Raw genomic sequence first — 25,281 nt, 5'->3', positions numbered from 1 at the left:
AGAAAAGCAGTGAAACAACCAATAAGCCAAACAATAGCTGAGTGTCCATACATTTGCTAAGGTCGTTGATCTGTACCGACCAGCTATGTGACCTGCCTCACTCCCCTGTATAGTACTGAAGTACGATGCGAACGGAGTGTTGTCGAAGCAGTCAGGGCTCTATTTATAATGGCCGGCTGTTTCTCATATGTTTTATAGAAAAGTGTAAGTGAGATGAGATGTAAGGAAATGGTTTGCATTGACTGGTTACGCTTTGTGACTAGCTGGTCGCGCGGTTTTGCCTGGGTTGACAGGGAAAAATATATATGTACTTAGCTATATTAGTATAGGTACCTACTTACTATTTTTTTCATCAATATTTGCACACCCAAGCAATGTGTACATTGTATTAGCCTTTTAATATTGTAATAGTAACATCATATAATTTGAATTTTAATTTTGAGTTTAGTTCAAATTTATTCACGGTATTGCTTAGCACACAAATCAAAATAAACACATAGGTACTATCACTAACATAATATTTTCTATTCCTATAATAGGTAAGTATTAGTAATTAGATACTAGCTGTGCTCCGCGGTTTTACCAGCATTGGTCCACTCTTGTTGGTCTTAGTGTGATGATATATAACCTAATCATAGCCTTCCTCGATATATGCTGTCTAACACCGAAAGAATTTTTCAAATCGGACCAATAGTTCCTGAGATAAACGCGTTCAAACAAACAAACAAAATTTTCAGCTTTATAATATTAGTATAGATAGTAGATACATATTTGTATTAAAGATACCTATATCACAGAATATATAATAGTATTATAGTAGGTACAAGAGTAGGTACATAGACCTATATCTTTTTTATTTAATTCAATAGAAACAGCAGAATTACATAATTATAGTTGACCCGGTGAACTTAATTACTTCGCTGCTTACCTGTGATACACTTTTGGTTTTAGTTTTTTTTTTTTTGTTTGTTTTTATTATAGTTAAGTAAGTATATCGATTATTGGTTAATAAAATCATGAAAAATGGTCCACCCGTTCTTGAGATAAATGTGTAACTAACACGATTATGTGACTTTGTTTTCTTTGTCTAGTGTAAGACATATTTTTAACATTTTTGCAATATTTGAATTGCTCTCTCCGATCATTGATTTCGATAATTCTTTTTTTAATTATATTCCTTGAAGTACGAGGATGGTTCTTATGTAGAGAAAACGTAAATATGTACCACGGGCGAAGCCGGGGCGGACCGCTATTTTTCGCATTGCAGTTGAGACATGTAAAGTCGTAGAGTAAAGTCATTTGTATGACTCTTTGTAATTTATATTTAACTTTAACCTGCGGTTTTGCTCGAAATTATGCAGATAAAAAGCAACATTTATGGCTTCATATGAATAGCCTTTATGTTATTCCAGGTATAATCTATCTGCATGCCAAATTTGGGCCAAATCGGTTCAGTAGCTTTTGTGTGAAAGGGCAACAATTAAAATCTTAGCATCCATGCCAGCTTAAACTTATAGCAGAAATCGGAATATACAGGGTGTCCCACTATCAGTATACTAAGATACGGCCTTAGTACTGATATTTCCTCAAAATTATTTAAGTACCTACGAGGAGAAACTTACAATAAAATTTATGTTTTGCTCTACAAACTTGACTCTACCATCCTATAATTGGTGAAAGCCCCATTAAAATCGGTTCAGTAGTTCGACACATCTCCCTTGTCATACGGGCATAAAAATATTGGTAACTAGCTTTCCGCCTGCGGCTTCGCCCGCGTTTTCAAAGAAAAACCCGCATAGTTCCCGTTCCCGTGGGATTTCCGGGATAAAACCTAGCCTATGTTACTCGTGGATAATGTAGCTTTCGAATGGTGAAAGAATTTTTAAAATCGGTCCAGTAGTTTATGAGCCTATTCATTACAATCAAACAAACAAACAAAGTTTTCCTCTTTATAATATTAGTGTAGACTAGGTAGGTATATTATATTTATTCATACATGAACGGGTAGTTTTAATTTATTAATGTACCTAGGTACCTATCGTAAATCGTTGTTAAGATGATTTTTTTTCCTTTTCATATTAGAGCGCATATAAAATCTGAAGTGACTTATCAAGCACTTCATTAGCAAACAAAAAAACTGTAAAAATTTTACTAAAAATGGTTGAACCGTTTCCGAGAAAGATAAGAACAAAGGGGAGCACTCATAAAACACATTATAACATCTCATAATAAAGCTTATTACTTAGAACCGGAAAGTACTTACTTAACTATTTTTTTATTCAGTATAAACTATAAGCCATAATCTAAATTCTAACGTATAAAATTGGTACCTATACATTATCTTCTTTCTTATAAATAAAAATGAATCGCAAAATGTGTTGGTAAGCGCATAACTCGAGAACGGCTGGACCGATTTCGATAATTCTTTTTTTATTATATTCCTTGAAGTACGAGGATGGTTCTTATGTAGAGAAAACGTAAACATGTACCACGGGCGAAGCCGGGGCGGACCGCTAGTTTGATAATATTAATACACTTTTTTTTGCTTTTTACGTAACATAATTTAAATTACGTAAAGTGTAAACCTTAGTAGGTAGTAGGTAGCAACCATTTTAAAATTTATTGATTTGAAAATTCACGTTATTATTATGTAAGTAAATTACTTCCTAACTAGGTAGGTACATAAAGATTTTTTTTTTAATTTAAAGTCTCTACCCAATGTCTCTACCAATATAATAAACAGTGTCATATTGTGTAAATGACATAATTCTCAGTATTACCTATCGAACATTATTATTAACATAAAAGCGTTTAATCTGAGTAACAGCTGGCCCAACTGATTAGGCTTCACAAAACGACAAAGAATGCCTTGCCTACTAAACAAAAAAATACTTAACAATACGCTAAGCGTAACATACAAAACTACATTTCAATAATCAAATTTAAACTTATGAGACGGAGATCGAACGCCACACGCTCATAGAAAGGCTAGGTGAAGCTATTCAAGTCATTTATTTAACAGGTAACGAAAGAGACAACTGTTAGGCTACTATTTAAACTTATGTCATTGACTTCAATCAATACGTACGCCATATTCGCGAACCGGCGCGTCAAAACAAAAAAACACGGCCACCGTCGCGTAGCCCACGAAAAAACAACCAAAAATCATGTGCGATACATTAAAAACATTAGCGTTATTGCAACAAATTGTCGTCGAATAGGCTTTGCGAGCGATAATCTCCGATCAAAATGGTGGCCGTCGGCCATCTTAGGTTCGCCACGAGCGAGAGAGCGCACGGTCCGGGAATTTGGGAAATTGCTGTTTTTTTTTGTTGTAAAGAGAGCAGTATATAAGAGGTCGGTAGGCAGAGGGGGCCGGCGGTGTGAAGGGAGAGGGCGGCTCACAAGAGCAGACCGTCTCGAGATTTGTCCGCGGATATTTTTGCGTAGCTAACTTTGCATATAAATGTTTTGAAATACAGCGAATTTATTAAGAAAACATATTTTTTTGTTGAATATAATGATTTGTTGTCTAAATACGTTGTTATGTCAAGGTTTTAATCTAATGTATATATTAACTATGCAAATAATAAAATGATACAGGAGTTTGTTATATCTTGTACACATGAGATAGGAATAACTTTGTCAATATAATCTTAATAATAACATATTATTTGCATTTAATTTTACTAGTCTAATAATAAACAATAAATACTTAACTTACATTATATAGTTATAATTGATACTACTAACTACATTACTTGCGTAATATGCACTTAGAACTATGAATATAATCCATCAGCACGAGCCGCGCACAAAGCCAGTGTTTAGAATTTAGATATCGTCAGATTGATCCCTTCGCAGCGGCACGGCTATCCCCGGACGGGTCCTCGTTCTGCCCGCCGCGTGTACCGGTCACCTATCTTTCATTGCACGTACGCGCGACGCGCGGGGGGCAACGCGGCATACGAAGCCATCTTGCTAGCGCCCGTCGAATCGCTCGCGTCTCCGCGACACAAATCGCTCTTAATTCGCACTAATTAACCATTTAAACAACAAAAACAATTAACAGTGATCAGTGAAAGCAGTGACGGACCGCGTTCCCAAAAAACATTGTTGACATAGTGTTGTTGTTTTAGTGCATTTGTCTAGGTGAGTAGTCACTCTTTGTGCGCGACAATTATCATTCTGATCGATTCGGTGCGCGGGGGTGTGCAGCCGGCCCGTTTTATATCTTTTGTTGTTTTGTAACGCTAAATCAATAATTTTAGTGGTGGCTAGCGGCCATCGCGTTCTTAATCCATCAGTCCTCGGAATCACAGACACAATAGAAAATCTATTGTGTCGCGCCCCGATCGGGCCTTACGGTGGTCAATGGGTTAATTCAAATCGTTTGACGTTCCGTTTGCTTTAGTTGTTTCTGTGGCGAAGGACTTTAGTTATTCGGCCAGTTCGGATCGTGGGAAAGTTTAGTGTCATCAAAATTCTTTAGATAAACGTCGATAGCTGGACTGTTAAGGTAATTCTATACAATCATGTTCGCTTGCTTGTTAAACGCGATTGATTTCGTTGTTTCTATAAATAGCACCGCCAGGTGCAAGTTATTGTACGTATTGCAATTGCATTATGGCATTATGTCACAAAAATATGTTTTAAAACGTTTCGCAACACCGAAACGGGTTGAATGTTATTGAAATTAGAAAGTAGTAATTAATACGAAAGTACGTGTTTTACACGTATTCTATTTACCATTCTTATTATTTATACGCTTCCGAGAAAATGCATTAGTCATAAAACGTGATTTTAAACGTTACACTTACACGTATCATCGTATGTGTGTATTGACTTCAAAACTTACGGAAGTAAATATTTATAAATAGAACGCACATCAAATCATCAATGATGGCTCGAGATGATTCGAAGAATACCAACAGATTATCGAGTTTAAAAAAAAACAGGTATTTCTTTATCAAGAAATAAATTATATTAGTTAGTCGTAGTCTGTGTAAATTGTAATAGATGCACAAGGTCAACAAAATTATCTTTCATTCATACGGGCGTTCTCTTTTACGAAAGATTAAATATTACATATTACATTATAAAATATGATAATAGTTACATAATAAGATAACACATGATGAACTAGGGTAATTGCGCCTGTTCGCGTCCACTTAGTGCAGTTGGAAAGTTTGAAGGAGAAAATAAAAATGTTCCAGAACTAATTTCAACTCAAAATTAATGTAACGTGTTCATTACATAGTCTATTTTAAGATTTACTTTCAATTGTGTTGGAAATATCATGTGGTTTTTGTTTATCTAGACAAATAGCAGAATTAGGCGTTTTACCCAGTTCGCGTCCAAAAATTCTAGTTTGCGTCCACCTGTGGACCAGTTCGCGTCCACCAGCTTAGAAAAGGAATTAAGAGTGTATTGGGTGATATTTTATCAGATAAATGCAAATAAAAATTAGATTTTAATAAATTATTTATTTACGAATATAGTTATTTAATAAAAACTGGCCAAATGGGAGTGGGACTCGCACACCGAGGGTTCCGTATCAACCTGTTTTTTTTCATATGTTTTAACTGTAAATGATTATTTTTTTCAATGTTTCCCTTATTTTTGCTATAAGACGTTGCTTCGTACCAAACTTCAAGTGTCTGTGTTCACGTAAAGTACCCTGTAGGTTTTGATTCCCTTGCGAATGTAGAAATTTGCGAAAATTTGCAGCATAAACGGCTGTATCTTTTGATTGCTTTGGCTTATAAGTTTGATTTTTTCACTGCTTCAAGGGACCGTAGACTTGAGTATTCAATATAAATTTCAGCTTTATACCTCCACGCGTTACTGAGAAAAAGGGTCTTGACAGAAAGACAGACCGGCAGACGGACATACAGACGGACGGATATCAAAGTGATCCTACAAGGATTCTGGTTTTTCCTTTTGAGGTTCGGAACCCTAAAATCAACATACATATTATTAATATAATTCACTGTAAGGAAACTGGAAAAACTTATTTATATTTATCTTCTCATCAATAATTAATAGAACTAAAAATTAACAAAAAACAAAGTTACGTTATGTAAATAATAATAATAATCAGTTCTATTAAGATTACCTACCTACCCTATTTTTTAGTTTGTAATGAATTAAATTTCTTTTTTGTTTATATGTAACAGACTTATTGACTCTCATTCTCAAAGATACTAGTCTCATTCTTAGAATACCCATTTTAAAATGAAAAAATAGCATAAAAATTAGCTAATTTGAATGAAAATTTTAATTATCAACTTGTAGTCTTAGTCAAAAATTTACAATCTATTTTAAATTACATATTTTAACAAACAATTCATTGCTACGTAATGAAAAACAATGTGGACGCAATATGTTCTATTGTTATGCACTATAGGTATAGTTTGCGCCCACCGTGGACGCAAAATGGAAGTTGTACAAATTCGGTGTAGTAATTCGCGTCCACCTTATTTTAGCTATTAATTGTAAAATAAATTGGCTGATTTATAATCCATACTATTCCATGTTTTGTTAGCAAAGTAAAGAAACAGTTACATATTCAAAAATTCACATTTAACAATAAGATACTTACCGTCAAACGCGACGCTGCGCACTATTTTTTTCTCAAAATCCCGCGCGTTTAAGCTTTCTCGTTTAATAGCCAAAATTAAATATTTTTTTTAAATAGGATAGGCGGTGCGCAGGCCTATTTTGAATATGTGTGCATGTCTCTTATACATTGAGGTATTATCGGAAATTTTTCTTATTACAATTTTACTTAAAGTATACTTATTTTCGTGAATTTTCTAAAAGATATCCGCAAAATGGACGCGAATAGGCATGTGGACGCGAACAGGCGCAATGACCCTATATTATGTTTAAGTCGCTATATATTCGATTGATTCGTAAACCTTGAAGATATTATTTTCGTAAATGCCCAAGAGTCAAACACAAAAGCATTCAATTAGGATATTTATTAGGATTAAAATTTAAAACCAAAATTTGACACCACTATAACATTAGTATTCTTTGATGGATTACTATTATCGAAATGGGTATGTTAGAATAGATAATAACAGTGTGGTAAGGATAGAATTATGTATTTAGATAACTATCTGCTACAAATACCTATACATATTAGATAAGAATATGATATGTAAATTTTGAATAAGAACAGTTACAGATTATCGCTCAAAATGACATTTTAATTTTTTAAAAGTGCGATAAAGCAAATGGTATTTATGAACGCGTCCATGGCGAGGTGAACACATGAAGCATGAAATAATTGAATTACGACCGCGCCTTGCTAACATTTAACTATACAAGCAGCAGTTATAAGCCGGTCGCGTGCAAGTGTGTGAACACAGGCTTTCCTTGTCTGTAACACTGCGATCATCTCGAATTTGTCGCGTTATAGACGGCGGACTAGAGTTCATCAGTTTTTACGACTGATGCTCAAGTTATTACACGGCGAAAATGGAATGTCTCTTTCTCGTTCTTTATTGGAACTGTTTGAGCGTTTTTAAAACGTCTGGCTTTTAGAATGATTCATCAAAATAATAATTCATGTAAATTTTTCGCCCAATCGTTTGTTTAATGCTTCGGTTTAACGTTTTTTCGAACCGGTTTTCGGTAATTGTGTTAAGTTTTTTGTTAGTTGATTATCGTAATTTGTTAAAAGTATTGTTTTATTAATGAGTCCTGTTATTTTAGACGTTTGTTGGTAATTTATAATTTAAATTATAATTAACGAGCTTATACCTATTTTTACATTTATGCTATATGCATATAATATGTGTAGGCGGTTAATAAGTAGAGTAGCAGTTTAGTTTAGTACCTAAGTATACCTAAGTACCTCTATGGATTCATTAATGGAAATTATTCGGATTATTATTTATTACCAGATTAATATTACCTACCTTACACAACAATAAAGTCCAGAATAACAATGCTTAGGTAGGTATATGTTACATGAAGAAGAAATTCATTGCTAGAACATCTATAAAAATTATTATTTATTATACAGCTACCATATGTATGTATGAAAACGCACACAATTTTTAAAAACCATAAGCATTGAGATTTGAGATAAATGTACTACGTAGTAGGTACATATTATTAACTCAATGACCATAAGTAGGTACCATAATGAAATCAGTAGGCATATAAATTGATTGTACTAAATTTGCATTAAAAAGACGATTTAAAAAAAAAATTTAATGAAAAGTTGTTTACCGGGAAACGAAGTTACTCTTCGATCATCAATAACTTTTATTTAAAGTAACGGAAGTAAAGGTCTTACCTTTGCCACCCACACAGCCCACGGCACTAAAATGGCCGACGACAATTTTTTACGCTCGATGATTCAAATTGACTTGATATTAGAATTTAGACCTTTTACTTATAGGTACCTAAATGATTAATATTTTATAGAGATAAAATGATTAATATTCTACAATGTATAATAAACAAACATTCAAACTTTATGCGGGTAAAACCGCAGTGACAAGCTAGTTGACCTACAGCTATTAATTATAGTATTATATTATTACCTATTTATTAGGTGTTTTTGTATTTGTGTAAGCGAAAAATTCTTCAAAATTCAAATAACTGTTCCAACTTCCAAATTTGAAAACTGTTGCTTGCTTTCATTACTTGAAATTAAACAATGGAACGGAATCGCGGTTGTTAAGTAGAGCCTAGAGGGTACTTGAGTTTTATAAAACACTTAAATTTCTTACTCCTTGGTCTCCAAATAAAGCTGGCACTATAAATGAATACTGTCCTCTATTAATTATCTATGGAACACTAAAAAAGCATTAGCCTTATTCAAAAAAAAAGAGAGCTACCATAGCCAAGACAAATTCGAAATCACATTATAGAATTTCGAATTCCTCAAAGTCGTATTGACCAGAGACTTTTTATTATCAAATAAATTCAAACAATAATGACGTTTATTACGTAAAGATTGAGGTTAAAATCGCTTGTTGGTATTAAATCCCGCATTGGCCATTGTCGAAGTTGCAAAATTAGTTTTTGTATGCATTCTCGTCCCGGTGAAATGTTAGGACGAGCGTTCCATTTTTGGTATATGCGATTATCGTATTTAATACCAGGTAATGTGTGTGATTATCCTGTGTTAAATTTATTAATATTATAATAACTTCATCTAATACTATTTGGTTGAGATTTTTAGTCTATATCGCAATTCGCAATGATGGCGGGTAAAGGCCACCCTGGTTTTGGACAATAACACAAAGTTACATATTGTTTCTAATATTTAATTTATTTACGAAAAAATATGAAAATCGTTTACAAATCACAACTATGTGTACAAGTTATTCAAAAATGATAGACACGTTGTCTAATTCTATAGAGATATAGATTATAGGTTGTAAAATTATCCAGTCATACAGTCGTTGTCTTTATTGTTAAGAAATATTAAATTTAATGTACCTATTTCATTTATCTGCAACATGAATTGTACCAGTAATTGCTAAAATACATCAGTCCTAAATAATATTATTTTATCAGTAACAAAACCGATTGAGTTAAAACTTTTTTACTCTTAAATCGTATCAAATATTACGTAAATTGTTTGAAATTTTAAAACAATTTTATTAAATAAAATAATGCAGATCGCACAAAATTTTTTTTAAATCGAGAGAAGCCAGGGCTGACATAAAAATAAATCAAACGCTGAGTGCTGATATGTGAGACTGCAACAAGACGTCAGTCAGCTAAAATTATATGTGAATCATTGTTTCAAATATTTAAATATTTCTCACGATTTTATGAATAAGTCAATTGAGAGAAATCTGTTGTACAATTAACATGCTAATCCTATTCATAAACATTAAAATTAAATATGTTTTTATCACGCAAAAATGGCTGAACAATTCGGCATAAAATTTGACACAAAGATAGATTATACTCTAGATTACCACATTGATACGCTACTTAAAAAAACCATATTAATTTTAGATAGCAAAAACGGTGAATAGGTACCTACCTCAAAATATTATGTAGCAAGTTCTAAAGTGCTTTTTGAATGAAACCTCCTTGAATATGTTAGTTTTTAAATTTAAAAGATAAATAAAGGTGTCATTAAAACAAATAAACACATGGCGCGTAATCTAAAATTCTCAAGGGATAAGTAGCAAAACTGGGTCACACTGAAAGAATTTTCTAGACCGCGAATTGACTAGATGCTAGGAATAGAGCCGGGTAATTTCTAAAGCCTGCTATAAAAAGTTATTATTAATCTTATATATAAAAATGAATCGCAAAATGTGTTGGTAAGCGCATAACTCGAGAACGGCTGAACCGATTTCGATAATTCTTTTTTTATTATATTCCTTGAAGTACGAGGATGGTTTTTATGTAGAGAAAACGTAAATATGTACCACAGGCGAAGCCGGGGCGGACCGCTAGTAAGGAATAAAAGACAGAAGTTCTAATTTTAAAATCGTTCTTTTATGATTTTGATATGCCAGTGTCTGCCTAACACTTGAGACTGTCATTTTTTATGCAGGCTGTTTTTTCACATGGGTTTTCGACAAGAAGCTTATATCTAATACACTGGATATTTCAGTATGAACATTAACTTGTAAAGTTGTAACCTAACTAACTACCTAGGTGTGAAAGGGATAAAAAAACATACAGGCGTCATTCAAGGTCATATTTTCTTGTTACAAGTTAATGTTCATACTGAAATCTCCAGTGTATTAGATATAAGCTTCTTGGTTTTCGATATTTGAAAAATTATTTGTCGTCAAAATATGTTGTTGTTTAAATAATTATTATGGTATTATCACTCGCTCGACCACCATCACGCCGTTTACGTGGGTAACATATTATTTATTTTGTATGTTTGTAAGTATACAGATCACGCATAAACGACTTCAACGAATTGTGTGTACATACAATTCGTTGAAGGCATACATATTATGTATACCAATATTGCTAGGTGTTTGTCTTGAAATATTTATTAAATTACAAGATTTTGAACTTTGCGGACGAATCCGCGGACACAGCTAGTTGCATATAAAAATGTTCGGTCGAATATCTAACATCTGCTTATGCAAGGCAATCTGCAAGTTGCAATAGTGGGGATTAGAAAGTAACATTTCCCAAGGCTTTGTTCTGACCATAAATTATAAACGAAATGGACACAGTGTAAATACTCTTTACACCGGTTAGGTAATTGTCTATTACTCTGTACTCTATGGTAATGTTGCTTGTTATCTATGGAACTACTACTTCTATTTTTAGAATTGAGGACTTACTTTATTAATAGACGTTTCTGAGTTTGATTCCTTACATTTAGTGATATGTTAATTTTTACTAACAAAAAGGAAATGTTATTTTGTATGTTTGTTTGCTAGTAAAAAACTTCGAAACTAGTACCGATTTTTAACCTATCTATTATTTATTCCACTTTGGATTTATCCCGGATAACTTGAAGCGACTGAGTACTATAATGTTATCAAGGTGATATTCGAAACAGAAATGTATTAACTCTCTACTCAGCAGATAAAAATAATTTGGAAAATCCAAAAGTGCACGCCTCATAATTTTTTTTTAATAAATATTTATTAATTATTATTTTTGTTTATTTAATAACAATTAAACCACATCGAATCAGACCCTGAAAAATGAAAGGGTTCTATTCCTGAGCATACTCAAGCGTAAGAGAAAAAAAAAGACTCGATTAGTAAAGTATTTTGGTCGCTATCGTGTTAACAAGAAAAAGGATCCGCACATACAGACACACGGACGTCCAAGACAGAACTTTTTTAAACTGTTTTTTAACTAGTTTATATAACAAAAATGACATCAAAAATATCATGAACGTTAAAAATAGTGTTTTTTCTTAATATGTGTGTGTATGTATTATCTTACAAGTGCAATGTATGATACATAAAGACATTTTAAGTTTGAAAAATCAGATGTTTTGCGCGAAGTGACAGTACTCAGTAGTACCCACCTCAACGCTTCGCTTATGAGGCGTGCAATATATGCCTATAACAATCCATATAGTTGTGTATTTTAGACGCAATATTGAACACAAATGAAAATCTTATATATAAAAATGAATCGCAAAATGTGTTGGTAAGCGCATAACTCGAGAACGGCTGAACCGATTTCGATAATTCTTTTTTTATTATATTCCTTGAAGTACGAGGATGGTTCTTATGTAGAGAAAACGTAAACATGTACCACGGGCGAAGCCGGGGCGGACCGCTAGTAACGAATATAAATAATAAATATGTACATTCAATTAATTCTTTCATCCCATTTTAAAAGAAAGATTGATTTACAATTCCAGTGATGACGTCACATTTAAAGATGGCAGTCTAAAAGATAAAACAAAGCTGAGTCAATTACATTAAGGATTCTGCATTTGGGTCATCACTTACACCTTGGCCACGGACACCGGCGGCGCGACCGACGGCGCGACGGGCGGCGCGGCAATTCGCGCGGCGCGGTAAGCACGCCACGGGCAGTTGCGTTCGCCGCCGCGACCAGTGTAGACGAGGAGACGAGATGGCTTTATCAAAGTTAGCTCGACGTTGTTTGAAGAGTAGCAGCTTTTTTGCTCAAGATTTAATGTTTGGAAGATATAGTGGAGTACACGAATTAAATAGAAATCGTGTTACAGACGGAGAATTCCACCAAAAATATGAAAAATATAGGCATGATGAAAAATTATGTTGCGGGTGGCTAGACTTCCAAATAGCTGGTCTAGCTAGAATTTCTGCAATAAAAGCTTCCGTCTCCATTTTCGCGAAAAAAAAACAAACTATTTTAAATTAAGTTCGCTCCGGGAGTAGTCGCCGCGTCTGCCGCTCGACTCCGTGGCCTGCGCCGTAATAACTCATACATTTGTTTCGATCGCTAGTCGTACCGCGCGATTCGCTCGGGGAAATTCGCCGGTCGTCTCGCTGGTCGCCGCTGCGCGTGGCATGCTCAGTACATTTCCATACATTTGATTCATTCGCAAGACGCGCCGCCAGTCGCGCCGCGCGAATTTTCGCTATAGCGAATTGTCCGTGGCCAGCACGTTAGTCTTACGCATGAAGGTGAAAATAATAACGAGGTGCGAATTATATGTGTTGTGTTTACTGCGAGTGAGTATATAGATGCATGATGTTTAAAAATACGCATATGTAAATGTGAAGAATATGTTGTTAACTTGTAACTAATCATTCGTATACAATTGAAAAATAAATTGTTAAGTAAATTTTTGTCAATTGAATAAAAGTAAAGTTTGAAAGTAAATGTAATTACTAATTATTAAAAAAGCGATTTTGTCTGATGAGTTGTAGCATGCCAACAGGCAACACAACACAACTTTAGTGGAATCATTTCAATCCGAATTATATTGCACGCCTCATAAGCGAAGCGTTGAGGTGGGTACTACTGAGTACTGTCACTTCGCGCAAAACATCTGATTTTTCAAACTTAAAATGTCTTTATGTATCATACATTGCACTTGTAAGATAATACATACACACACATATTAAGAAAAAACGCTATTTTTAACGTTCATGATATTTTTGATGTCATTTTTGTTATTTAAACTAGTTAAAAAACAGTTTAAAAAAGTTCTGTCTTGGACGTCCGTGTGTCTGTATGTGCGGATCCTTTTTCTTGTTAACACGATAGCGACCGAAATACTTTACTAATCGAGTCTTTTTTTTTCGCTTACGCTTGAGTATGCTCAGGAATAGAACCCTTTCATTTTTCAGGGTCTGATTCGATGTGGTTTAATTGTTATTAAATAAACAAAAATAATAATTAATAAATATTATTTATTAAAAAAAAATTATGAGGCGTGCACTTTTGGATTTTCCAAATTATTTTTTTAAATATGCGTGGACAAACGAAGATACGTTTATGAAATTTGTCACACGTTAACATTACTGAAAACTGTTTATTTGTGGCAATATCTACAGTAATAGAAAAGTTTGTTTGATTACTTGAACTCGCTAATCTCAGGAACAACGATTTGAATTTTTTTTTCATTGTTGTATATAGTCCATTTATCAAGGAAGACAGGCTTTGATCACGCTAAGGTACAGGAGCAGAGCAATGCGGATAAAACCGCGAGGCACATCTATACTAATATTATAAAGCTGAAGAGTTTGTTTGATTGTTTGTTTGTTTGTTTGTTTGAACGCGCTAATCTCGGGAACTACTGGTCCGATTTGAAAAATTCTTTCGGTGTTAGATAGCCCAATTATCGAGGAAGGCTATAGGCTATATTATATCATCACGCTAAGACCAACAGGAGCTGAGCAATGCGGATAAAACCGCGAGGCACATAGTTTATAATATCAGTAAGAACAAGCGTATATCATAGTACGGTAAAATAAGAAATCACATTCGAAGTGGCTTGTCTGCAAGCGTTGTGAAATGTTTGTAAACGATGCATAAAATGCGATAAAACATCATTGTTCGTATCTTGGATAAGATTGTATACGTGTCATTGACCGATGTTAAAAATTAGGTACGATAAACCTAAGTTCAGTCTGTTCAGTATGGATGGATGAAAATCTGGATGAAATTTGACCCAGAGATAGAGTATTGTGTGTAATTAAGTCTTTGATATACATATGATATGGTAATGAGCATTTTTTACTAAAACGTGGTAAAAATGGTAAAATATGTAGTTTTTTTCTACGAAATTGGAGCTGTTCAGTGGTGTCAATCGTACTCAAAGATTGTTTATTAAGGTGTTACCCGGCAATTTCGACTATGTTCAATCTCTATAAAGTCTGGTACAACATAAAGCACAATACCGAAAAAAATATATAAAATAGGATGGTCTTTGATCTTTAATTGCTCGCGAGGAATTTTTTCCAAAGTTAATAGATTTCTAGAAAAAAAATGTGCCGTGGTCATCGATTTTTCCGCAAATACTCTATAAACTTCGTAACCTGCTGACTTAGAGCTCTGAAAATTTTATGTTTAATAAATTATCAGTTACACAACAGTCCCTGACGAGGATTTTTTGTTTCAATGATTGGTATCTTTTTAAATACAAAATGCGAGGAAAAAAGAAGGTGCAGCGGGAGAGGTTTGAGATCCGTCAAGTATGGTCAAGGTTATTAGCGCATGTATAAGCCTTAATATAGTAAAAGGTATTCTGAGTAAATGTAGTTAAAATCGCTTAGAAGTACGTATGGATGAATGCCTCATAATTTAGAGTAAACATAAAAATTGTTGACTTTTCCACATTTATATTTTGTCTTGAAAAACTTTCGTGTGTCGTCTTAAAATCAATAAAAATAGATATCGATGCAATTTTATCTGTTTTAGAACAGCCTGATAGCATTTTTTTAAACATTACTGATTCTATATAATTTATTGTACATTTATTATAATTACATTACTTATCTACTAACTTACTTACTTACATTAATTATATTACGTAATAATATACGTAAGTAACCATTTAAACAATTCCATATACATTTTATTACATATAGTTGAAATAAGCAAAATCCCGATTTACGAAGGGTGTTTAATTCTCATACCCACAGGGGTGGAAAGGGATCAATCAAGGGTAGGCATGGTCAAACGAACTGATTTATAGGGATGCTTTTAGCCACTATTTTAACTACGTGGTACAGTGGTTAGAGGGTAGTGAAGAGAGGTCTTGGGTTCGATAAAAAATGTTTCTATTCAAAAAGCTTCTTATATAAGTAAATCGATGTACTAAGAATTTGTTTCATTATTCTTAGTACATCGATGTTTAATAATTAACATGACGTAATTATTGTTCGTAAAGAAAATCGATGAGTGAAACAGATGTATGTATAAATGCATCTGCCCCATACCCGGGACTTTTCACAAAGTTAATTATTTATCAGTTAAAACAAAGAAGTCTTTCGTATTAAAGTTTTGTTAAAACATGCTTTATATTGTAATTAATTAATTGGCTCACAAATTTCACTATTTAGAATTTAGATTGATACCCGTTGGAACCCAACCCAAACAAGAAAAATAATAAGATATTCCATTCTTATAGTTGATATTTAAAATACACATACATAATAATAAGTAAACAATCTTCAATCATGCATTAAAATAAAAGAGCCTACTTCTTTATAACTAAGGGCCGATTTTTCAATGCTTGGATAAAACTTATCCGTCCAATAAAGTATTACACGATAATATTAAAATGTCACGTAAACTGTCAAATACGGGCAATAAGAATACGTTTTTAAAATGGTAGTTTTATACATTATTCGACGAATAAGTTTTATCCAAGCATTGAAAAATCGGCCCTTAATTGAATTATTTAAACAAAACAAAGCAGACAGATTCGTAGGCAAAGCCAGTAGTTGTATGACATTGTTGTAATTGACAGTCAGGGTCTATTTTGGGTTATTATTACTGGGGTGAGTGGGATTCAGATAGGGTTGCCAACTACGAGAAAATAATTACACATATTGTGTGAAAAATAAATGTAATGCTTAGTTTAATTAAATAAGTTGAACGTATTTTATGTGTGTAATGGATAAATTATGTATTAGGTAATTTACTTGATTGCTAATAAAATTATTTGTACGGTAAATATTTAGTTATATTCACATGGCATTTATACGCAGAATATGCGATTAGTAGCCATTTTATAGAATTTTCTGTAACATCTTTCTTATTCATCTCATCAAAGTAACTATGTATTTTACAGTGTTGATGTTTAGTACTTATCTGTATTTTATTCAAATCTAGAAAAATGCCTTACGTCATCTTATTTCATCCTATTAACTTGAAGTTTTGTTTTTAATTACGCAATGTGTAAAAAAACATTCAATTAAATATTGTATTTCATCATATTTAAATATTTATTTTAAAACTGTAAATTGCCAACCCTAAATCCAACCCCTGATTTATTTCTTCATCCCTGACGCGAGACAAAGCTCACGTCACACCAAAAAGTGCAATAATAACCCTTGTGCATATAATTATACGGTTGATTATCGTTTGCGAATCACTAGAAAACACCATGTGTAGAAATGGATGCATTTAAAAATCGATATTTTCTGTTATTATAATGCAAATGAGGTATTTGTTTTCGTTACTAAGCCGATTTTGATGAAATGGCCATATTATATTATGTCGTAATGTATGTTATATTATTTAATTTAGAGAACGGTGTTTTTTTTCTATAATTATATCTTATTTTTGTATAGATGAATAAATCAGACTGCTTACAGTTACAACCTTTAACACGTTTAATTCCATCAAAATCGGCTTAGTAAAAAGGCTGAGTACAACAGCGATAATTTTAATACCTACGTTTTGAATGAAAAACCTCAATTTTTAAAAGTCGGTTGATAAATTTTAACCTACAGGTATAAATACTATCGGCAGGCCTGTATGTTTTCTTTATTTGTTTGAAAGCGTTATAATTTTAACTGAAAAACAAAATTTATCTAAGCCTCTTCAATATTAGACATTTTTTTATAAATATTCTTACTAAGAACTGTAAATAAAATAGAAGCGAAAAAAATGATATTGGGGCTTTACCCGTATAACGAAATATGCGGGCTTGAAATTCGGATCATGTCAAGATATTTTCTCTCTTAAAAATATCACACTCTGTTTTAGGTAAAATAAGACGGCTAAATTAAAATGTACCTTTAGCTGATCCTATGTGTTTATTATAAATGGCATTTTTAACTTTACGTTTTATAACTTTTATATATTCTCCATACATATAATTGACTGGTTGTGCCTCGCGGTTATACCCGTGGATAAACCCGCAAAATCAAGTGTTTATATAGCTCCTGTCTTATTCCGATGTATAACCAATAACTATTACTGTAAAGCTTCATCCAAATCCGTCCAGTAGTTATTTCGTAAAAGAGTAACAAACATACATACAAACATACATCTTCACATATTATAGTACAAGTAGGTATTATATTATCTGTGATATTATTAGGACATAATATATCCTCCAAGTATAAAATTGAATTCTACGCGAATCCAGAAACCATACCTCTCCTTTTCAAAGTCGTGCAATTAGTTACATTTCTTTGTTCTAAGATCGTTTTATTGTAATCCGATGCATTGCGCTTAACTGTCATAACTGGTTACCAACATATACCTGACCCCCTCACACCTATGGCACGGTGGGTGTTGGAAAGGGACGGCGAATCAAGAATCAATAGATGTTGTTTCTCTGGGGACATCTTTGAATGTGTGTTACGCACACATAGATTGCCATTTCTCTTATTGAACGTTATTATGAGGTTAGGATGGTTTTAGATTTTGAGTCAGGTAAAAGTTATCTTTTATGTTTTATTATTGCTATTGGAGTGAGAATTATTGCATATTGTTTAGATGATCTATTGGATATTATAAACAATATATATCTATAATATGTTAAATATTTTATAGGTTTTATTGTTAATTTAACATTAATCAAAACAATAAATTTGTGACACTCCTCCAAACTATTTTTTTATTACTTGCATTTCTTCACTATTGCAATAAGATTTTTATAAAAAAAAAATCATATTTATTCCGTTAAAAATACCGCATAATTTAATTAATATAATATCTATAACATAACCCAACCAAAAATTACCCAGCCCCCGAAAATCAACAGGCAAACGGGGTAATAAAATCAGTATAACATCCGCAATTTCGACCCCTATAGGGTGTAGCCCCTTTATGGGTATTGTCACACTATAAGCGGTAAAAAACGTTTAATTTGGGAAAAATATTAGCGTACGTATTGTTGGTAAAGTTCTTTATTTATGGGAAATGTTTGGTTTGGGTTTTAAAACACTTCACTACATAGTACATAGTATAAAACAAAGTCACTTTCTCTGTCCCTATGTCCCTTTGTATGCTTAAATCTTTAAAACTGCGCAACGGATTTTGATGCGGTTTTTTTTTAATAGCTAGAGTGATTAAGGTGATTGCAACGATCTGTTCCCAGCCAATATCCCGCTAGATGGCGCTGAATTCTACATTTCTAGTTTATTTGAGTTTTTGCGTAATTGGAATAGTCATCAAACCTAGGAATAGTCATGGCGGTTACTGAATATTATATTTTATTGAAATATGTTATATCATTGCCTTAAAATCCACCCAATTCGGTAAAATTATGCGTTTTAACATCTGTCATTGCATACAGGGTCGTTTACACACACAGACGTATACAAAAATGATAAAGATTTAACTCTAGATGGCGTGAATGTAAAGCGCGTCACACACGGTGAAGATACTACCTATAATATTTTATCTAATCTAGTAATATTTTATATTACAGTATCTTAAGGTATCCGGTATCAGCGTTCTGACCATCATTTTTCTTTTTTCGCTGTAGAACCGCCATCCTGTTACAAATGACCCACAAAGGAGAATGACCACGGGTGGTATCGGTAAAATTTTAGTTGTGCCACGTATTCGTTATATTGTTAATTCCTATTTGTATTTATAATGATCATATGTATCAATATTAAGTCTTAATTAAACCGGATAAATTGAAATAATAGTAAAAGTAAAAGTTTTTCTTTTGAAACATGTATGAACTTTCGCATTAGTAGGAAGTAGGATTGTTATAAAAATAAAAGTTATATTTGTTGGCGTAAACTATTTTATTGTAATTTTGGGAAATAAATAATGTCAAAATTGATTACCTACAATAAAACGCAGTTTTATTTTATTACCTACATTACACTATTGTTTTTTTTTAATCAAAACATGTATTTGAAGTAGCAAATATGATATTATGCTGATCCAAGCATTTTCACTCAAAACTAATATCAGTAATGATTTGTAAAAGTAAATTATTTCAAAATACATTTCATAACCAACAAGTAAGAATAATTATTCATACAACAACAAATCAAAAACACTATTTACTATGGAAAAAAAACCAGGAAGGTGAAAAACATATTTACGATTTCGATGCACTCGACTTTTAGTAAAATAATAGGTAAAAATATTATTATGGTTTTGATCACAGACATATCTGTGGTTTTGATTTTAGCTACTAGTATCAGAAAGCTGCGTGTTCAATGCACGTCGGGGTCCCACAACTGTGGAGGAAGGAAGGTAGAATACCTCCATCGAATAAGTGAAGTTTCTCGACATAGGGCGTATTCAGAAAGAAAGCTTGAAACTTATAAGCGCTTATCGGCGCTTGTCATGTTCATATATTTTCCTGTCAGTGCTGTCAACCCGCGCAGGAAAATATATGAACATGACAAGCGCCGATAAGCGCTTATAAGTTTCAAGCTTTCTCTCTGAATACTCCCTTACTCGATTTGCCGGCCGGCCTCAATGAAGATTGTCCGAAAGTTGTATATGTGCTCTGTAACGAAAAAATTTCGCTAGCGCGATTCAGAGTGAGGTGTCGTACAATATACCTAATGAAGTTTTTCATCTTTTTATTTTACTGCAAATACAAAATAAAAATTAAACAATGGTAATGTAAATTCTAAACAAACTACTACCAAAATACAATTAGAACAAAAATCATTTGACTTGTTTATTTCACCCAGAGGCCAGAGGCGGCTCGTGACAAAATTGTATACCTAGGTGTTCACTTGAAATAAAACAACGAAAATACAATAGCGTTCGGGATGATTTATTACAAAAAAATGAGCACCACATTTTATAAATGTCTATAACACTAAAAATTACAAAGTACAGGCTATTTCAAAACGAATTCAATGACTAGGTATCAATAATTAGTAAATCACCGAATTTGCATTCGCGAGCGTAGGTATCCATAGTGTTTGTCACTGACGGTCACTGACCTCTATAACTTATAGTTATAGAGGTCAGTGGTGTTTGTTGTGTAAACATGTATGTATTTGAGTAGTTAGTAGCATATTATATTCTGAATTTCTGATCCATGCCTATTCACTCAAAACTAATAACACTAATGATTTGTAACAGTAAATTATTTCAATAGGTAGGTATTTGAACATTTCCCAACAAGACGTAAGAATAATTATTCGTAGGTATACAAGATACAATAACAAATCTAATACACTATTTATTATTTTATTATTTACTAGCGGTCCGCCCCGGCTTCGCCCGTGGTACATGTTTACGTTTTCTCTCCATAAGAAGTAATAGCTAGAGAGCTAGCGCAAAGCTACCTGTATGTATTTGACCAGACCTGGATTTTTGTGTGTTGATTCCCCTATACCTACTATACATGAGATGAGGAGTCACTAAGCCCAGAGTGGTGGACGGGGCGCGCGCTTAGGTAAGACAGGTGGAAATTTTTGGCGAACTTTGAAACCATTTGACCACGTCTGCCATTTTGATATTTGAAAATAGATTATTATTACTATCGGAAAATAACAATGGCAGACCATTATCACGCGGATAACATTCTGGCAGACACTTATGAAAGTGCTGAAAAAAATACAATTTTGAAAGTATTTGACCAGATCTGCCATTATATATACATATATTTTATTTATTAGGGTCTTAAAAACTTATTTTCGAAACGGCAGACATTTTCATTGCGTACAGACTTCAGCAGACAACAAAACTTTACAGACTTCAGCAGTCAACAAGACTTAGCTTCTACATGGTCAGATGTATATATGTATTACGTTCCCTGACCTTACATCAATGATTTACTTTATTAATGTTTTTATGGTCATTTACATTTAATTTTGAAAACTATGGAATAAAATTTATAAATTTGATGATACAAAACTAAATATACATTTGTAAAGAATCTCAAATATAAAGTTGTGTTGCAAATAACAAATCATCATTTAAATATTTAGTTTATTTCTTTATTTAAGAAACAATTAACAATTACAAAACAACATAAAAAAACACGCATGCATTTATTGAAATGTTCATTCATCATCACTATCGTATGGCGTTGTGTGACTCGTCTTCATAATCCATTGAATCGGATTCTGTAAAAGTAAAACGTAAATTATATAATAAAAGAAATGAGTCATTATAAACTTACCTAGTAAGGCAATGCCTTTGATGTCGCACGATGCCGCCGCGCCGCCAGTGTAGGTACTTCTGCTGCTACATGAAGATATGCTAGGGTTGCAACAAATGGGAAATAAAACAATTGTAATTATTACTATTATGATGTAATCATTTATTCATATTATGTACATTCAAAACAATTGCTATTATTAAATCTGATGTAATTATTTTTTCATAAATATATAATTATTATTAATTATATAATATATTGCACTGTGAAATATTTACGTATCACTTTATTTTTGATGTTCTTAATTGTCTTTTATAAAATTTAAGTGACGCATTCGCATTGGGATCAACAATCCGATAAGAAAAGAATGGAGACAACATATACATAGCTTTGATTTCAATTCTACAGATACAAAATATACAATCTATCTAAAATGATACAACGGATGTTTCCTGCGTTTTCTCGTCAAAATACCGAAACAACGTAATTATTGTATAGTAGTTGGGCGTGAAAGTAAAAAAACAAATGAAAAGTGTTTTCCATATGATTATTTATTAAATTTACGCGATTAAGAATAATTTCAACGATACAATTTAGTAACCGAGAATTCAGAGGATTAAAGAAAATACCTGCCTGATCATTTTATCAAACTCTAAAAGAATTATGGTTATTTCGCATCACTCGGTTTATTAGTTTGGTAATAATTATTAAAGGTAGTTACAACCCTAGCCATTGAGTCGAACGGTAGGCAACACAATATCGACTTTGTGCGGGTACATATGGTACATTTCTTCTTGCTGTGAAGCGTAATTATTATTATTAAGATTTTTTAGGCTATTTTGAATCAGCTGTTCTAATTTAATTCTAGAAATTTATTAAAACGTGATTTTTTTAAAAGTATATTATGAGTTTATAAATACCTCAACCAATAGTTATTGTGTCCTATCCTCATTTCTTTATATCTTGGTAGTTAACTAAAGTGTTAAATTTACATAACCTCAACAACAACATTTACACTGCCACTGCACTAAAACTAAACTAACTAGCTCTCTAGCTATAAGAACCATCCTCGTACTTCAAGGGATATAATAAAAAAAGAATTATCGAAATCGGTTCAGCCGTTCTCGAGTTATGCGCTTACCAACACATTTTGCGATTCATTTTTATATATAAGAAGACTAGCGGTCCGCCCCGGCTTCGCCCGTGGTACATGTTTACGTTTTCTCTACATAAGAACCATCCTCGTACTTCAAGGAATATAATAAAAAAAGAATTATCGAAATCGGTTCAGCCGTTCTCGAGTTATGCGCTTACCAACACATTTTGCGATTCATTTATATATATATATACTAGCGGTCCGCCCCGGCTTCGCCCGTGGTACATAATATTTACGTTTTCTCTACATAAAAACCATCCTCGTACTTCAAGGAATATAATAAAAAAAGAATGATCGAAATCGGTTCAGCCGTTCTCGAGTTATGCGCTTACCAACACATTTTGCGATTCATTTTTATATATAAGAAGAAGACTAGCGGTCCGCCCCGGCTTCGCCCGTGGTACATAATATTTACGTTTTCTCTACATAAAAACCATCCTCGTACTTCAAGGAATATAATAAAAAAAGAATGATCGAAATCGGTTCAGCCGTTCTCGAGTTATGCGCTTACCAACACATTTTGCGATTCATTTTTATATATAAGATAAGATTATGTGAAAATAACCAGGAAGGTGAAAAACATATTTACGAAAACATAGTAACATAATATGGCTGTCGCTACAATAATTATATTTCAATTTTATCTTTTTATACCTAGTAGAACTGGCCGACGAATAAAAAAAATCGTATTAGAATAAATACAATAAATTACGGAACAAAAAAAGGATTGTAACTGAATTAGGTATGTTTGTTTCTGGGCGCACCGTTTTCGACGACGCGACGCGCGACGTAAGCGTATAGGTATAGGTACCTACTTTGCTAAAACAAACTAATAAAATTGTGTGTCTGTCTGAAAATTCGGAAAAGCATATTTTGCAAGTTTGTAATTACTTTGATAGTTTACCGATTTATAATAATTGTAATTGTAATTGTATAATATATAATTTGCAATGTGGTGAAATTTCATAAAAATCACGGGCCAATTTTTTGTTTTGAATCCCACCGAAAATATAATTGCGTTATTAGAATAATTAATTACTATACCTACCCACGATCAATTATTACAATATAGTCTCAAATGCATACTAGAGAAATATTGCAATTTGATTCAATTAAAATGCATAGCATACAAAAATAAATTCACAACACAAGAAATTCCGCGCGCAAATCATAGCGCGTGTCAATGAAATCAAGAATGTTTTATATCAAGCCGACGCGGACGACGACGCGACGCCGAACAAAAGTACCTACGACGGACGACCACGCTTCGAGTTGCCAAACAACATGAGTAATAAATTGTTTACAAAAAAAACAAGTTTTCCATTTTTCTGTATGAGTAGACAGAACTTCAAAACGCCACCTGCTACGGTTTATATTATGAACGATTGTTATAAAAATAAAAGTTATATTTGTTGGTGTAAACTATTTTATTGATCAATAATTTTGGAATTTAAAATTGTCAACATTGATTACAATAAAACGCAGTTTTATTTTATTACACTATTGTTTTTTTTATCAAAACATGTATTTGAAGTACCATATAATATTATGCTGATCCAAGCATTTTCACTCAAAACTTATATCACTAATGATTTGTAAAAGTAAATTATTTCAATATACATTTCATAACCAACATGTAAGAATAATTATTATTATTCCTACCTACAACAACAAACCTAAAACACTATTTACTATGGGAAAATAACCAGGAAGGTGAAAAACATATTATTATTTACGATTTCGACGCACTCGACTTTTAGTAAAATATAGTAGGGAAACATAATATTATGGTTTTGATTTTTGCTACTAGTATAAGAAAACTGCGTGTTCAAACTACTTGTTTGTCTGTCTGAAAATTCGGAAGTACTTTGGTAGTTTACCGATTTATAATAATATTGTATACCTATATCGTTGTTTAAAAAATATTCAAACACAATAAAATATGATATATGTACTGATTTATCACTGGTTTCAGTGATGAACTGATGAGTCAATTATAGCCACTATACTTTCGTCATACGTGTGTATGATTGATGTGATTTGCAACGTGGTGATATTTCAGAAAAATCACGGGTCAAATTGTCCCACCGAAAATATAACTGCGTTATAAGAATAACTATACCTACGATAAATTATACATAATACAATATAG

General features: G+C 32.7%; 1 protein-coding gene across 1 annotated transcript in view; it reads left to right on the top strand.

Moving 5' to 3' along the window:
• Positions 1–3,918: 3,918 nt before the first annotated feature.
• The window catches only part of LOC149896615 (uncharacterized), an 84,421-nt gene continuing 63,058 nt past the window's right edge, over positions 3,919–25,281 (top strand). The window contains exon 1 of the mRNA XM_090117437.1: positions 3,919–4,152. The gene's annotated coding sequence lies outside the window, so the exon portion shown is untranslated. The remainder of the gene's footprint in view (positions 4,153–25,281) is intronic.

This window comes from Colias eurytheme, chromosome 28, assembly GCF_061535395.1.
Source record: "Colias eurytheme isolate Ceu_HAF_F1 chromosome 28, ilColEury1 Martin Lab GWU primary, whole genome shotgun sequence".
In the NCBI taxonomy this organism is placed as follows: domain Eukaryota; kingdom Metazoa; phylum Arthropoda; class Insecta; order Lepidoptera; family Pieridae; genus Colias; species Colias eurytheme.
Note: the sequence above shows the minus strand (reverse complement) of the source record. Positions and strands in the feature narration are given on the sequence as shown.